This window comes from Alligator mississippiensis, chromosome 2, assembly GCF_030867095.1.
Source record: "Alligator mississippiensis isolate rAllMis1 chromosome 2, rAllMis1, whole genome shotgun sequence".
NCBI lineage: Eukaryota > Metazoa > Chordata > Crocodylia > Alligatoridae > Alligator > Alligator mississippiensis.
This window is the reverse complement of record NC_081825.1, coordinates 187,926,148-187,944,497: the sequence shown is the minus strand read 5'-3', so window position 1 is coordinate 187,944,497 and position 18,350 is coordinate 187,926,148. Positions and strand designations below refer to the sequence as shown.

General features: G+C 44.9%; 1 long non-coding RNA gene across 1 annotated transcript; it reads left to right on the top strand.

Moving 5' to 3' along the window:
• Positions 1-8,577: 8,577 nt before the first annotated feature.
• Positions 8,578-17,826, top strand: LOC132248395 (uncharacterized). Its single transcript, XR_009459576.1, has 3 exons — positions 8,578-8,719; positions 16,440-16,548; positions 17,545-17,826. It is a non-coding gene; the product is annotated as an uncharacterized LOC132248395 (long non-coding RNA).
• Positions 17,827-18,350: the final 524 nt, after the last annotated feature.

Sequence of the window (18,350 nt, the reverse complement as noted above, 5' to 3'; positions counted from 1 at the left end):
ACCTCTGTAGGAGGAAAATGTTTGGGCAGAGGTAGTTTTTGGAATTTCTCTTTTACCATATGAGGCTGCTGTAGACCTTGAGAGAGGAAGTGATTTGAGTATGGCATTCTAAGAAGTCAAACAAAAACTTTTGGGTTTGACTTTTCTTCAGGAAGAAGATGCCAAGAGAAGCTCAGTCTCTCACTGTCCTTTTAATAAGTCAAGACTTCACTTACATCATGAATATTCAGATAAAGGAAGCCAAATGCTTAGAACTCAACAGCCACTGATTTAAGAAAACTTAAGCAGAGCCAGTAGGCAGAAAAACATTTACATTGAATGTTACAGTTCTGGGTGCTGCACTTCAGGAGGGATGTGGACAGCATCAAGAGGGTCCAGAGGAGGGCCGCTCGCATGATCAGGGGGCAGCAAGGCAGGCTCTACGAGGGGAGGCTATGGGACCTGAACCTGTTCAGCCTCCACATGAGAAGGCTAAGAGGGGATCTGGTGGCCGTCTACAAATTGACCAAGGGGGACCAGCAGGCAATGGGAGAGTCCCTGTTCCCCTGAGCACTACCAGGAGTAACGAGGAATAATGGCCATAAGTTGATGGAGAGTAGATTCAGGCTAGATATCAGAAGGCACTACTTCACAGTCAGGGTGGCTAGGATCTGGAACCAACTTCCAAGGGAAGTGGTGCTCGCTCCTACCCTGGGGGGTCTTCAAAAGGAGGCTAGATAGACACCTAGCCAGGGTTGTTTGACCCCAGCTTTCTTTCCTGCCCATGGCAGGGGGTCGGACTTGATGATCTGCTCAGGTCCCCTCCGACCCTACCTACTATGAAACTATGAGAATGGAGCATGTGATGACGTTTACCTATGGGGAATGGATGATCCAGAAGTACACTAATGAGACCACTGCACCCCTCCCAGTGTGCCCTTCATACAGGTGCTTGCTTCAAAAGCTCATTTCAAGAGTTGGCCGTCTACAAAAGATAGGGCTGCTGAGGGGCAAAAAATTCAACCTGCCCTCAAATTACACTGGGGTGCCCCCAGGATTCTTTACCTTTCCTGCCTGAACAGCTCAAAGTGTTTTCCAAGCTTTAAGACACTAAACCCTGAAACGCCTCCTGAGAAGCAGTCAACATCATCTCCATTTTAGCAACAGGGTAGGGGGTTGAGCTACAGAAAGACAATGTGACTTTCCTGATTTTGCCCACAGCTGGGTGGATAAAATCCAGGCAGAAACCCAAGTCACCTTACTTCCAGCCCTTTCTCCAGCTATTAAACATCAGGCTACCTCCCAGGTAGGACAGAGGCTGTCACACTCACAGTTTAATTTTTAACTTCTGAGCACCATGGTTGGCAAAAGCTCTAGGAATCCACTGTAAAGCACCACAAAGACTGAAGGTTTTCTGAGGAACAAGCACCCTGAACTAATGAAGTGGCCTTAGGGAAGCCCTGCTCTTTAGCTACACTTATACAATACACCACAGAGGAGCCCAGTAAGTAACCAAGCGTCAGCATGTGAGGATGGAAAGAACCTTAACAAATGGCAAATATTGGGTTCCATGGATGAGGCCCATCCCACCCTCTTTGCTCACCCCAGAGTGAAAGCTGGGCACTGTCTATGCTGTGCCAGCAGAATCCATAGGGGGGCAGCAAACCCTTTTCAGTACCTTTTTTAATGAAGTTCTGAAGGGGTACCAAACCATGGGTGAAGTTCCTGGAGAAAGGGCAAGGCACCTTCAACTCCTGCCTACCCTGTATGCCCCCAGAGCATATGCAGCCAATGGGTAGAGCTCTGCATAGGGATACGGGTCCTTGGAGAACACCAGCATTGAGACTACCAGCACAAGGGCTGCTGACAGGAACAGTAGGACATCTTTCCAAAACACCTGTAGCAAGTAAAGATATGCAAAAAGCAGACAGACCTGACAACAACCAGCTGGATTCAGCTTTCATTACAAACCCAAAACTCAACCCAGATTCACCAAAGAAAATCACTTTGGTTCAAGCAAATATGGACCCAGCTCTGAGCAGATTGAGATTTTAGATTAGTGATGCTTGTGGCCTTCATGCAGCCTCCTATAGTGAAACAGATGAAACCTGGCTTTCTCACCAAGTGTGGGGATTAACATGGGCCCCCACCAACCACAAGCAACCTGCCTTAGTACATCCAATGAGTTTCAGTGCAGAGACATCCTTTCAAGAGCCCAGCAAGCTATAGTCATGCTGTAATCCCTCCCTGACAATCAGTGGCTAGGTCTCCAGGAGAATGTTTTCTTGACATCTTTCACTACTGAACTGGGCTTAGCAATGGTGGAAAACATAATGTAGTAATAATTATTAATAGCCAGCCTTGTCATAGACCAAGACCTCACTGTGTGAGGTGCTGTGCATTATAAGGAACAAGATGGCCACTACCCTTAATGGCTGGGAGTAGATAAGATCTACCTGGTCACCTAGGGCATTATTACATATGCATGTGCCTCAGCAACAGGCACTTTGAAAAGAGCCCAGCGCTGCAATGCATGCAGTTGTATAAGTAGTTGTATAAGTAGTGAAATGCGCATCAGAGTGCAGAAAATGGCGGTGGTCCAAGTCTGTTCCACATGTGAGTAGACACGCACCACCCTGCATTGTTTGCAGTTGTATAAGCAGCGAAATGTGTGTCAGTGCAGAGAAAATGGCAGTGGTGCACTTTTGAACTCAAACACCTTTGATGTGTTTCAGTTCAAAAGCTGACCGCCACCGTTTTCTGCGCACTGACACACATTTTGCCACTTACATAACTGCATGCATCGCGACACCGGCACATACACGTGTAAACATGCCCTAGGTGAGTGAATTAATCAATTAATCAAGTCTGCTCTGACACGCCGGATCTCTTATGCATCACAGCACAAAAAAGTATGTGTATAAATGCCCAAACAAGTCATCTGAGGCTCAAAACAGTTTAGATAGCACAGCAGTGAACACACAGATGGCTGACTGACCTCTGTCTATGCTAGCACTTATGCTAGCTACTGATCCATTGATGCAACTGTAGGAGTTGCACCAGGGGTAGAACAGTAGAAGGATGATGGATATATTCCCCAAAATGACTATCCAAAACAAGATATACAGCACCATCCCCTGACATGGTTACAGCAGAAATTATATAGCCATGTTAGCAGTAAAGATACATCATGTTGAGATACTACTTGACCAGAATTTACATGTAAAAACTCTCTCAAATCCTAGGGTGGAAAGAGCCACAAAAATTTGGGACCCCAAAACCTGAGTATCACAACTCCAGCTGGGAGGAAGTAGGGAAAAGCAGCAGATTTTGTCACTGTGTTCCAAATGGGTTGAATCCTCCATTGAAATCCTTCTTCCTTGTTTCCCTTCCTCTCTCCCTTCCCCTCTGCTCTCCTCCCTTCACTGATGAAAATCTTTTGCAAATCCCTTCCCTACCTTTCCCTCCTTATTTTGGACCACTCTCTTTTTCTATTATATATGCTGTTACAGTGCTTAAAGGTTCCAATGGAGATTACAGCTCCATCATGCTAGGTGCTGTCGATATATGAGAGGCAGTACACACAAAAAGGACAGCCCTTGCCCCGAACAGTTTACCATCTTAACAGATGAGAGAGAAAAGTCTAAGAGAAACATGAGTGAAGTGACTTACCCAACTGTGCACCAAGTCAGTGACAGAACCAAGACCCAGACCCAGGTCTCCTGAAGCCTACTCCTCGGCCTTAGCCAGCCTGCCACTTTCCTGCTAGGACTTCATTCCTGTCTACTCAACAGGCAGCTGCCGTTACCCAACCGGCTCCCTGCGCTGCCTGTTCAGCATTTGTCAGGTTTGGATAATTGTCTCTAGTTCCTCCATGGAACGTGCTGTTCCTATTTGTACAGTCCCTGCTTGCACTATTAACCCTGATTTTCCATTGAAATAAACAATAATAAAAGGCAAGATAGATAGTCCCATTCCAGCTGGACAGGCATGCTCTGCCTGGTTTCACCATTAGACATCCTTCCCCTCGCTTCTAATCAACCTAAGTAAATTCAGTACAGCTCTTAGAGCTCTTGCATATTCTTCCTCAGCGCCTTGATTTTTCTATGCCCTCAGCATCCTTGCAGAGGAAAGATCAGCCTCCCTCCACACACACACACACACACACACACACACACACACACACACACACCCCTTCTAGCTACTGGGTGTACTACAGTACCCACTCCTTTACTCAAGGCTCCTCGGACTGACCTCCTTGTCAGACTTCAAGCATAGGTCAGCCACTCAGGGGTGGGGGAATAAATGATGGGCATGTGCATTTCTTCTTGTTTTTCTTGGTCATGTCCTCTGACCTCTACTCCCCAGTTACTTCTTCCTTATGTTTGGCAAGTTTAAAATGGGAAAATTCCCCTAAAACATGGCCTCCTGTTGCTGCTTCCCTCCTGGACCAGACCATTTTCTGTCACCCACTTGCCCTTACTGCTAGTGCTGGTATGAGCTGGCTTGTGGAGAGAGGGGATACAGATATCCTGCCAGTTCCTCTTTGCTAATCGGGTTCCCTCTCCTCTCTCAAAATGGGGGAGGGAGCAGTGCTAGGAGGTAAAGTGGGAGAGAAAAGAGAACAGACATTAAAGGAGGAATGGAGATAGTGTTTGGCAGGGAGCCCAAAAGTGAAGGGAAACAGCAACTGCTGAAAGAGCCCAAACAATAGGACATCATCATTCTGCACCAGTTCTTTGTCAGGATTCTTCACAAACACAAGTGTCTCCACCCCCTTAGTCAACAGCAGTGCCATGCCATGGACACTCTACCCCCTGCCCACTGACTTCCTCTCTGTTGCACTGCACTGCAGTACAGTGCTCCCCTGTGCTACACTGCACTGCTCTGTGCCACCTGCACCCCAGGATCCCCCAAACTCCTGGCCATGGGCTCCCTTGGCCCCACAGGTCACGTCACTCTGCCATGGCCCTAGGGGTGGGATCAAGGAGCAAAAGCAGGAGGAGGGAGAGTGAGCCCCGAGACTTTGGCAGCAACATTAGGAAAGCAATGGGGGAGTGACACCCAGACTAGGAGCCCAGGGGCCACAGGTGAACCCCTCAGGGGCTGGATGCAGCCCATGGGCTGCCACTTGTACAACTCTGGTCTACGGGTACAGACACTCAAATTAGTTGCTATGGCATAATTTACCCTGGATTTTATTACATAGGAAAATTACCATGTAATAAGAAACAGACACGTGACCAGCTATTCCAGGTTAGCAGCCCACAGGAAGTGCTATTACTGGGTTGAGGTGCTAGGTGGCAGAAGAGTCCGTTTCCAGTGAGCAAACAGCAACCTTGGGATAAAATTGACTAGGACAGTGGTACCCAACCTCTGGGCCCCATGGGCTGGATGAGTGGCACGAGGCCAGTCTCCAGAGTTGGGCCTGCAGTTGGACAGCCCCACTGTAGCGTAACTTTCTCATGTAGCAAAGTCATTAGCCATTTTCCAAGGATAAATGTTAACCTGGATTCAAGTAGTTTACCATCCAGTAGAGCTATGTCCTGTGTCTGCTCCATTTTTACTACATGGTAGTGTCAATTTACAGTAAATGTATTGTGTGTCCACATCCTAAACAAACCCCTTCCCTAACACCAGGGCTTTGTGCTCTATAGTAAATCTTCCTTGGTAATCAGCTTCAGGTTCCAAATAAAAAGAGCTTAGAGACAACTCAGTTGAGATCCCAAGAAATCACACTACGAAACCCATTCATTTGGCTTAGCTGAGTGCATTTCAAGGGAAGCCTTAGTGTGGTAAGGAGTTCAAGAAAAGCACTAGAAAAACTTGGTACATGGGTTAGACTAAATGACTCTAAGGGTCGTTTCTGGCCATGTAAATCTATGGATTTGTATAAGATTCCAGTTAGAAATGGTAATCTGAAGTAAAAGCTTGCCTTGCGCAAACCTGAAGATACCTCACTTGCTACCCTCTGAAACCTCACAAGAAGAAATATGCACCAATAACTACTAAAACAACAAATCCTGCCCTCCTACTACTTAGCTAACCAAGTTGGCTGGTTGCATTTTTCCTAGCATTACTCCCAGTTCTGCTAATTAATTATCTATAAAAAGAAAGGAGAGAGAGTTTTAAAACTCAATTTCAGCAAAAACTCGGGTTTAATTTAAAGTGAAGGGGTGTGGGAAACAGAAAAGTTTATCAACGTCTTTTCTGTTATACTGAGGCTGGTTTTCATTAAAGAAGGAATTACCACCAGCCCGCCCCTCCCTCGCCCAAGTAACACATAACACACCATCCCCATCTCCTTCACTGCAAGTTTGTTTTAATAAAAAGCAGAATTATGTGTAAAAAAACATATTATACAAAGATCGACCCTCCAAGCAGTCAAATGGAAGCATTAGCAAATGTTTAGTCAGACACATGCATACACAGATCGTCGCTTGTCTGTAAACAAGACAGATCACTTTTTCAGCTGCTGGAGATGAATTTTGGGCTTCCATAAAAGAATCCTGTGCTGTGTGTGAGGTGATAAGGAAGGGCAGATACGCAAAGCAACACCCCTTTGCAAATTCCAAACCCCGCTGCCTTCTGGACTGGAAATGTTCTAAATGAACTCCAGCATTTGGAATTCCATACTCCGGTCATTGTACCCACGTTGCTACTCTATTACACCAGTTCTGGGTCATGGTCCTATCCATGTGACATCCAATTCAGAAATACTGACATAAAACAGGCATAACAGAACAGTGAAATGGGCCATTGCCTTCATTTCTAAATTGAAAACTGGCTGAATACTATTAAACACTTAATATAGTGCAACTGCAAGAAACTGACAAGAGGCATACCTCTTATATGAAAAATGACAAAGAGCATAATGTAAAATGCAGGGGAATAATTAATCACAGGACATTCCGAGTATGTAACAATTGGTTAACTTAGAAAGATTCAGTGGTTTGGTTCAAATAATCAACCAACACTTTGAATCCAGAGTATGTATTCAGTGGGCATGTCTACACATGCAATTAATCAGACTGAATATACTCCAGTTTAATTTGAGCTGGAGTAAACTAAGCCCAACATCACCATCTACGCATAAGATTAAGTGCAGTAATTTACTGTGCTGCCAGATATCACTTGTATCTGATGGGACTATCTGGCAGCACAGTAAATTAGTCTACTGCATCCTAATTGCCATGCATGTGTAGACAGGGACACTTTACTGTGCAGCAAATTTGTCTGCTGCACAATAAAGTGTCTCGTGTAGATGATACCAGTGTGTATCATCAGGTAAGATAGCAACCTCAGAGTTCTCCACCAAAACCACACAGGATTACAGCGGGGGAGAATGGCGCAGTGACCTGTATAAGAGGGAATCAATGCTCCAGACCTCCACCAAAGCCATTCCTGTCGACGAAATGCTAATTTTAATCCTGCTGCTTAGTCCTCCTGTCCCAGCTACAGAACTTCCCCCTGCCTTGCAAAAGTGTGGCTAGAATCCATGCCTCTCCCATATCTGCTATCATATATTCCACCCCGGTAAAGAAGAGGCGGAGGGCTGTTCATGAGTGGAAGGGTAATGGGAGAGCTGAATACATTTGGAGAACCTGAAAAGCAAGGCAGAGGTGAGTAACAACGGATCCCATGGACAGACCTCACCTCCCTCCAATCCTTTGTTGGTTTTGTGCCTCTAGATCTTCTTCCATGGCTCTCTGCCACACTTTACGCTCTCAAATGACCTATGAGATTGTAAGAAGTCTGAGAGCATGGAGATCCCATTCATAGATTCATAGACACTAGGGCTGGAAGGGACCTCGGAAGATCGAGTCCAGCCCCCTGCCCCAGGGGCAGGAATTCAGCAGGGATCATAGGATCCCAGCAAAATAAGCATCCAAATATCTCTTGAAGGCGTTCAAAGTAGGCGTCTCTGATGTTACATAACCACTGTGATACTGCTCTGGAAAAGGCAACTAACATGTCTTTCTTTTATACATGTTCTTTATCTTTTAATAATAAACTAGTTAATTAATCTTGATTATCTGGAATTTTGAGTATTCTCATATTGAACCCCTTAATCATGGGTGCTCAACCTGTGGCCTGCAGGCCAAATGCAGTCCGTGAAGCCATTGCATCTGGCCCATGGAACTCCCCAGGGGTCAGGAAATTTAGCAGCAGGGAGTGGTGGTACTTAATACAGCCACTCTTCTTCCTGTCAAATTTCCAAGCCCCATGTACCTGGTTGAAGCCATTCCTCCTCACCACAAGGCCAGGTTGGGCTGAAGCATGCCCCCTTCCCTCTGTGGGGCCAGGTCACATACCCTTCCTCCCTGGGGACGTGGGCCACAGCCATTTTCCCCCCATGGGCCCAGGTTAGGGCCTTCCTCCCCTGCAGGGCTGGATCAAGCCCCTCCCCAGGGCTGTCATGCCTCCTTCACCCTCTGGCCAAGTCATGTTTCCACCCTGTCACAGAGCACTGAGGTGCCCTGCTCCTAAAGAGGGGAAAGTGCTAGGGAGGAAGCCCTAGCAGGGAATAAGGAGCCCAGCTGCTGGTTGCCAGGGCAACCAGAGGAGGTCAGCTGACCATAAGGGGGAGGGCCTGACTCCCTTATAAACCCTAGGGACTAGGGCTAGAGGCAGTTCCCTGCCAGCAGCCAAGGAGGAAGGGGTTCTCTCTCTTGGAAGAGCAGATCAGCCTGACTGCAGGTGCAGTGTCTGACATGGCTGAGGGATGGAGTATTCCCTGGTAGGCTGGATTGTTATTATGGCCGGGTGGCTTCCATTTTGTGTTATAGCTAAGGGGCTTACGTTTGTGTTGCTGTTTGTCACCGGTGGTTTGGGTGAGGCTATTAGGGGTTGGAGGAGGCCTCTTAGGGGACTCACAGCAGCGTGGGGACCCCAGTGAGGGTGCAGCATTCGGGGTACATTGACCCCAGGCCAGAGAGGGGCAGTTGAGAAACCACAGTGCAGGTGCAGTTAGCCCCAGAGAGGAGGCAGCATTACTGAGAAGGCCCCAGAGAAGGGGGCAGCTCTTTGAGGAACCCCAAGAGGGGGCAGCATTGTGGCATTCAGAGTACATTGACCCCAGCCCAGAAAGGGGCAGTTGAGAAACCCCAATGCAGGTGTGGTGAGCCCTGGAGAGAGGACTGCGTTACTGAGAAGGCCCCAGAGAAGGGGGCAGCAATTTGAGGAACCCCGAGAGGGGGCAGCAGTGTGGAGACGGCCCGGAGAAGAAGGCACATGGGGAGATAGGGCTGTTCCGGGCCCTAGCACCGGAGAGGGTGCAGATCAAGAGAGGTAGGGCCCAGAGAGGACAAGGGGCCAGATTATAATACGGCTAGGACATAACAACATCTATTATATTGGCGAGGCGTGGACTGCGATGTAGGGGAGGAAACGGAGCCACAAATAGCGCCCCCTGGCATCGGGGCAGTATAAGGGCAGCCTCCTGCCAATTAACAGCAAGGCATGGCAGATGATAAGGCGGGCGGTTGCCCCAGGAACAGGTGCGTGGGCCACATTTAGATTGGCCCAGTGCAGATACCTGTCACACACCCCCTCCCTCCCCACAGGGGCAGATGAAGCCTCCTTTACTGTCCTGTAGGGCCAGCCTTGGACTGGGCTGCCCTCTGCCCCCCTTTGTATGGTCAGACAGTGCCCATTGCACTGGCCCTGGGCACTGACTCAGAATCACCATCCAGCCAATAATCAAGCCAGTCACTGCCCATCTGGCCCACCAGGGAAAAAGATTGAGCACCACTGTCTTAATACATATTGGCCAGAGGTCACACAACCTATGAACAGACATTGCATAACTCCTGAGAAAGAGCCTTTTGTGCCAGGACCCTACAGACATTCACATCCATTGTTCTGCCTGAAGCATCTGGGAAAAATGCTGGATAAAATGTGCTAACAGTCCCTGCCCCTCCAACATAACCATGTGCATTTGTAAGTTAACTGAGCTCATGTAACTCAGTCTGGAACACATTTTTCTCATGGTGTGATTAACGTGTTGACCTCACCATACATAGTAACTGTGCTACATATTCAGACAATTTATGGCGCCATAAAGTGGCAAACCATCCACAAAGGTATTATTCCACAAAATATGTAGAACATCTTTATGGTTTCCTTCACATTGTGCCAGTATCTCTGAAACTTTATAGTCAAGCCCCCAGGGAGGATGAAAGTTAAGAAGGACTTTCAGGAGTGTTAACAAAGGTGAATTATACTAGATATGGATCTGGTGCAGCTCATGATGCCTGGCAGGTATGATAGGTAGAGAAGTGCCTATAACAGTGACATTACCTGGGGTGGACAAGCAGTGCACTAGCCCTGAGCACTGACTCTCAGTTACACTTTTGGCCTGTAATGTATTATTGACAGCATGGAAGGCATGCAAAAAAGGAGTGAGAGTAGCCAAGGGACATAGGACCTCCCCTGTGAACTGACCCACTTGCATCATGGGTGGCAAAGAGCAAGAAAAACCTGGTGGGGGTTAGGGCACTCCTGCCCCTCTCTGATCCAATGGAAGAGGTAGGGAAGTGAATGCATGGAATCCTGCATAGTACTGCCAACATAAGGCTATTGTTTTTCACTCCCTGGATAATAACATGTAAAGCAACCTTGAAGCAGGAGTTAGAAGCTCAAGAGACCATGTCAACTGCATGGCACTGGGAGGAGTTAGGTGCTGCTTCTGCTGGCTCAGCTGAAAGCCGACTATAGCAGTCCAACATCCAAGAAAGTCACCAGGGGAGACAGCAACCTCAGAGTTTTCCAACAAAACCATTCAGGATCATAGCAGGGGAGGAAGATGTAGTGACTTGTATAGGAGGGAATTGATGCTCCAGACCCCCATGCAAAGCTGTTCAGCTCAATGAAATACTAATCTAACCCTGCTTCTTAGTCCTCCTGCCCCAGCTATAGAACTCCCCCTGCTTTGCAGAAGTGTAGCTAGCCTCCGCCATATCCACTGCCATATTTTCCACACAACAACAAAGCAGACAGGAGTCACAAGGACAGACCTCACTTCCTTTCAATCCTTTGCTGGTCCTCTGCCTTCCTTCCTTTCCTTCCCCTGCCGCAAATAAGAGGAGACATGGCTTATCAGCTGTAAACTGTCTCTCTTCCTGTGGGATGAGCTCTGGCAACAGCCTTTGTCCCTTCCACCCCACTGTTGCAGACATAAGGAGGCACTGGGTCTTCCCTGTCTTTTATCTCCCAATTTGTTTCTTTTGTTCAATTTGTTAACTCCCATTTGGACACCTAAATGAAAGGGACTTCTTGGCTCTCTCACAATGGAATGATACCAGCACTTTAATAAACCCACAGGAGAGACTGCCCTATGGAAATGCCCTACTGAATTTTAAACAAAAATGGTCAGCTGCTTAAGTGTCCTTTGAGGATTTGCTATGAAATTGTAATTGAGAATTAGATGCTTGCTGTATATTTATTTTTAATTGCCTCCAAAGAAGATCTACTACTATGGGGTAGAATGATTTCTGCAGAACTGCTCAGTATTGTTAACCTCAAGCATCCGAAAGCTCACAAGGTGGGCTACAAAATAATGAGATTTTTAAAAGCAAGGGTTCTTTTCTCTTTGCTTCTTGAGGGGTTATTTGCTTTTTGTTTGTTTCTTGTTTTGTTTTAGTTTTAAAAAAATGTTTAGGGCCCACACCTACAAACTTTTCCCTGCATTCACAAGGGCTAAAAATGGTCTTAAAAAAGACATAGAAGGTTCTCATGTAATCCCATGTCTGCAGGATCTGTAGCTTTAGATAAAACACCAAATATTGTAAAACTCCTAATAAAACTTCAAGAGTTGGTGCTATGGCTGATTGACTGCACATGAAGATGGTGTGGGGCTAATTTGTGGCATGCCTACAGAAAAAGGTTGGTCTCCAATGATCGAAGCCACCAGGCACTCTTGTTTTGGAAAGCTGGGAGATAATCTAATTGTGCCTGCAGATGTTTAGAGGCCATGCTCTAACTCGTGGCACTTTACAAAAAGTGCTTTGAGTTAGAGTCTTCCCGCCTCCCAACCCAGCAGACTTTCACCTGTTGGGTCAAGAGGGTTCAAGCCTGCCTGCACTGGCCCTGGTCAGCAGGCAGGGGTGCTCCAGCAGGTTCCAAAGCAGCTGCTGAACTGCCCCAGTCCCAGTGGTTCCCCCAGCTCCAGGGGTGTCAGTGGGAGAGGAGGTGGGAGCAACAAGCAGCTGCCAGCTGGGGTTGGCCTGGCCAGAGCTGGAGGGCTGGCAGGGTGGAATCGAGCCCCCTCACCTCATGGGCCCAGCTCAGCTCCCCCTAGCACCCCAGCCAGAGTAGCAGGGAAGGGCCAACAACGTGAGGGGGCTCCATTCTACTCTCCCCCCCAGCTCTGGCCAGGCCAAACCCAGCCAGCAGTTCCCTGCTGCTCCCTCCTGCTTTCCTCTCCCTCCCCCACTGACAGCTCTGGCAATAGGGCTGGGCTGGTGCTCAGCAGTGCAAGCACCAGCCCAGCCCCGCAAAGTGTGAAAAATTAAGCCTCAAGGGAACACAAGTTCCCTAAGGTGCTCTGCTTTAGAGTGCCTTCATCTAATACCTGATTTAACAAGGATTACATTTCTGGGCTATTGGTCACTTAAAAAGTGCTCTGCCACTATGCACATGTTTTACATCACAGCTGTAGAGTGCTTTCAGGGGCCCAATCGCATGGAAAATGTAACTTGTGTAAGCACCCTAAGTTCTCTACTCTTCCTGTTCCTAAGCACTAGTCAAACTCATTCAGTAGAGGTGCAGGTGATTTAATTGATACACCTCAGCATATATCTACACTGTTAAATAATGCTCCCCAAAATCCTTACAGAGGCCCACACCACCTGTGTTTGTATTTTCCAGCCTCCATCTCCAGCCTTCACCACCCATTCTGTGTCCAAATGATAAGAGCACCTGCATATTTAGAATGTCTAACTAGTGCAAAAATTGCACCACTGATGAATATGGGCCAGATTCTGTTTCTACTTATACCAGCTTAAATGTAACAGCTTCACCTGAAGTGAGTGGTTTTTCAAATTGAGGTGGGTGTGACTGGGCATAGAGCCAGAATGTCTAGTGACCTTACAATTGTGTACCTATGCGGTTACCATGCACAGGGTCTTACTTCTCCTATCACACCATGGAACGTCTTAACCCATATCCCCCAGGCTAACATAGGCTGCATGGCTAACTGCACATCTTAGATTGCGTCAACATATGCCAACTATGTACCATGTTGTTACTACGTGCTGGGGCCTACATTCTCTTTCCACTGTACAAGACCATGAATAACTATGATTACTGTTCACTATTAAAGTGTTATTGTGCTATTCATAATCTACCACCTATTCTAGCACCTGCTGCAGGGGGACATGGCCAGAGGCAAGAGGCTATAACTAGGGAGTCTATGCACCAGGAAATGATAGGGACCCAGGAGTATGCTAAGTAGACCTGAGGCTATTCTCCTCTAATCTGGGGCTGGAGATGGTCTGCCAGACAGCTACAGGATTTGTGGGGTAAGGTGAGTCTGAAAGGTGAATTTACCTTTCAAACTATAGGTTATTCGCAGGTGTCCACAAGCTGCACAGGACACTATTCTGACACCCCACATTGGGACCTAAATCTCTCATTTAAAACAGGCCATTACTCTCTCTTGTTAAAAGATGCCAACAGCTAGTGTTTATGTAAGGCCTTCAAAGGGCCTAAATGATTTAGACACCCAGGCCCTTTGAGTTACTAGATAGGTTGTACACAAAACACTATAACCCCAACCATAGCCTTTCATATTCTAGTCCCACAATGAGCAAAAGGAGCACAAATTATCATTAACAAACTGTGCAGAGACTTGTAACTTGGACTTTCACATGGGGTGCACTTGGCATTCTGGACTGTTCTTTTCCAACTCCAAATATTTCAGTATGTTCCTGTCCCTACACAGCACTCAAATTATGACTGAGGCCATTTGTGATATGGATATAAAATGTGAAAATGAAAAATAGAGCAAGGCATATTCATTTTCAGATCTAATAAGGATACCAGGGAAAAATCTGGGAAGCCTTATGCAATTAAGGATAAGACATTTTTTTAATATATTTTCAATTTTCTGAAATCAAGGGCAATAGATGTTGCATAAGTTATTCTTAAAAAGCAAAACTGGTTGGGATACAACAATAGTTACTGGAAATTCAGCCTTGTCCTTTTCCTCCTTCCAAATGAAGCAATCAGCATTAGTTCATGATCTACGTGGATCATTAATTTCTGACGGGGATTTTTAATAACACTTGAAAGAGCTAGTGAAGTTTGACATTTAGTGGAATTTGGTTGCCTAACTCTCTTGAACTCCATGAATAATTAAGCCTTCACCAACATATCTGGGGAAAAAAACAATTGGCAGATTATGAGTTATTTGCAAATTCTTCCTTTGGACAATAATATATTTGCTGCTTATGGCATGTAACTACTCACCTAACTCACATAGTATTACCCTTGTTCTTTGACTGGATGACTGGAAACTTTTAAAACAAGAAAAATAAGCAACAATGAATAATTAAGAAGTCATAGCTCACATTTTTGGATAAAACAATCTTCTGTACTAAAGTTTGTGAAGCATTCTAGATTCATAAACATTTTCTCTACTACCCAAAGGTCATCTAAATATTCATAGACAACCAATAATATAACTCCACAGAACTCAACTGAGCCAAGTCAATCTGATGGTTTTCCAATACACTTATAATTCTGTTTATGGTATTAGTTGACCAGGTCTCACACAACAGTATTTGATACTGTCCATTGAAAAATATTGTATCTAATAAACAAAAAAAACCCCTCAAGATCCACCACAGTGACAACACACAATTACTTTTTCTATACAATCTATTCTGCAGTACATATTACCATTATCTGTAAATTAGATGTCAAACTTTTTGGTCTAGAAACCCATGTTATTGTAAATACAAGTGTCCTGTCTGAGTGGATTTGAGAATTTTTAAAAAAACTGATAAGGTTTTAATTCAAAACAAACTGCATCAAAACACTAATGTTACAGTATTTCAGAAGCAACTGGATTTTATTCCAAGTATGCTAGAGGGAGGAGGGGGAGCAAGGGGGAGACGATTAAGTCCTTTAGCTGTTTCTCCTCAGCATCATTGCGAAACCTTCCTCTGAAACATAAGACTCAAGTTGCCATGTCTCAAACAAAACACAGTGTTTTATTGCACTACACGCTTCTAAAATTGGGAACTCAGCTCAGGAATTTTCAGTCCTCTTGGGTTTTGAGGTATACAACATGCTAGTTGTCTTGCTATCTAAGGTCTGGGGTCTTCTGACTTTTTCTTTTATGATGGTAAAAATGTCTTTCTTTCTTTTATGATGGCAAAACCAGAGAGCAATGCAGGTTGAAACTTTAAATAAAAATTGTCTGAAAAGCACCGTTATATTTATCTGCACATTTCCAGGCTGGATTTTTCTTCCACTAGGGCATGAAACAACTATTGAAAACATGTTTAAATATATATGTGTGTGTGTATTATTTTCTTTTCTTTTACAGTTTTAAGGAAAATTTAAAAGCTGGATCCCAAAGGTTAGCTCTGAATGTTACAAAATGTGTCAGTATGAGTAATGATGGCAGAATATCTGCCAGAAGGGTCATGGAACAGAAAGAGCATAGAAAGGGGATGTTATCCAAGAAGTACATGTGAAATAGGCCTGGGTTTGACAAAGATCGAGTCATAGATTTTAAGGCCAGAAGAACCATATGAACCATCTAATCCGACCTCCCACATTACCTCCCCTGATAATGTCTGCCATGGAAGGAACACTTTTTCCTTGATATCTGGGGCCCCAGTTCTTCAAAGTACTTAAGGACATATTTAAAACTGAGTGGAACCCTGAGCCTTGAGGAACATTACAGAATTGAGCAAGTCATAGTTGAAACAGAGGTCTGTGGACCAAATCAGCTGGTCTAAAATGATTGAACTGTACTGATTTTACTCAAGCGAAAATGATTTACACCAGTGGAATGTTTGCTGGATCGTCTTTCAGACAAACATCCGTATAACTCAGTACAAAGTATAAAGTTTCCCCGTCAGAAGCTCAGTATAAAGACTCCTCAGTCCACACCCACCTATTATGCCTCTAAGTGGTACGTAGATATTTAAGTGTGTAAGTGCAATTTTATTCTACCCTGAAAAGCTGGAACCAAAAGTGGGTGGGTCTTCCTTCTCCTTGCCACTTCTCGTGATTTGGTCTTAAAGCTAAGATGATGGCATATTACATAAGTAGATGACTTGATGTTTTATTAGGGACTCAAGCACAATGGAATAGGATCACACTTAGATGTCTACATGCTATTTAAATGCCTAACAGATAGAATAGAATCTGATCCTATGTCACGATAAGTCAGATGGATGGATAAGCTATTCATTGTATATATTTCATATTTTGTTTTGCAGAATCCATGGGTGCCTATACACATGCTCTGAGATGTTCTAATTAGAAGGTGTCAGAGCAGACTCGAGTGATCTGTCATATGTATTCAGCAACCCACATTTCAAAATGGTGGTGAGTGTGCTTTAACTAAAATTCATTCAGCTCTGATTTCCCACTATTTTTGTCCACAAGACACCATAGACCCTTCTGCCTCTGTCCTTCACTAAGCTGAACTATATCTCTATTTCTACCCACCTGCCTTTGTCCTGTCTCTTTCTTTCCCTCTAGCTGTTCCATGTATTCCCCCAGCCTAACAGCCTAGCTAGTCCCAAACTCTACCACCATTTCCACATCCCTTTCCCAATCTTTGTCCAGCCAATCCCTGCAGCCACTAGGAGCACCAACTTCAGGGAAATTCCTACTAAACCCTTTCATCATTGGGATGACAAACTCAGGGGCTCTTTTGGCATGGACCAGGCTCAGTGCAATCCACATGTAGGAACCTTCATGGACAAAGCATGATCTGGGGAAATGCAGTTTTTGGAGAATTTAGCTGTCACACTCTAACAAGTCTCCATTGAGCATGTGCAAACCAAGTTCTCTTTTTTTCCCCAGACAGTTAAAACTAGACCAAGTGTTGGGTACATTTTCACAAAAACAAAGGGGCACTTATGCCAAATGTCAAGTCTCTGATCCAAAGTCTGGAGGCACTGGAGTTTTCAATGATACAACTATAAGAACTGGTTTGGCCTCATCTCTTTCTTGGGAACAAATGAACCACTGTAGCTAAAACGTTCCAAAAAAATAATTTGGCCTGAGGCAGACACCCAACATGGATGATTTCCCTGTTTCCCTGGGAACAGTTAAATTTTGGCAAAGTTATAAACAATTGAAAATAAGGTCTTATCATGGGAAGTGTTGAGCAACCTTAGCTGTAGGCATTGCTACCAGTTATACCTATAATATACAGAGCACAAACTGGGCCCATCTGGATCGGGTGGTATTCCTTAAGAGAGAGTCTGGGCTTCTCTTTAAACAGGAAATACTATAGGTGTTTCTGTTTGTTTTTTTAAATACTGTTTTTCAACATGAAAAAAAAATACTAATGAATTTGCAATTACATTTCAGGGGGAAAGTGTGCATGAAAAACTGCTACTCAACAAATCTTCCAGTTCTACAGAATTTATTTTTTGCTAATATTAACATTCTGCAGGCTCCAGATTATGATCCATCTCCACTGAATTATGAGAGAGCCTTTCAGATTAATGACTTTTGCAAATATTTAAAACAGATCACAATGTCTTCTTCCAATGGACCCTGCAGAGATGCAAAAAGAGAGAGCATGTGTGTGGTTGGGCATGAAACAAAGAGGCAACTTTTTTGTATTCCAAAGCAAAAATAAAAGATGATCTTTCAAAGGAAATTAAATTCCCATGCCCAAAGCAACATTAAAGGTTTGTCTAGAACTAGAAATAGCAAAGAAAGTCTGTACAAATCAGATCCCCATATTTAGCTTACTCAGATGTGTTAGGAGCAAGAAGGGGAAGATGTTTCAGTTGTAATTGAAGATAGCCTGTCTCTGGTGCACTTGCAAAACAACTGGCATCATTTCACTATGGTAATTTGTTGTATTTTAGTTCCTCCAAGGCAAAGGGACAGGCTATGCGGCTCTGTAGGGCACCTATTCAAAAGAATGCAATACATGCAAAGGTGTACTTAGTCTGCATTAGGGCAAGAACAATCATATTTCCTAAGTAGGCTGGGCTATTACAAGCCAGGACAAAGGCAAAATGCCATCCTTCAAACTATCGGTAACGGGTTTTATAAAACTGAGGTCACTTCTAGGCCTATTGCCTAGTTCTCCCCTGCAGTGGAGGTGCAGCTGCTTTATACAGGTGAGAGAAGACTCAGGCCCATAAGATCTGTGGTGTGAT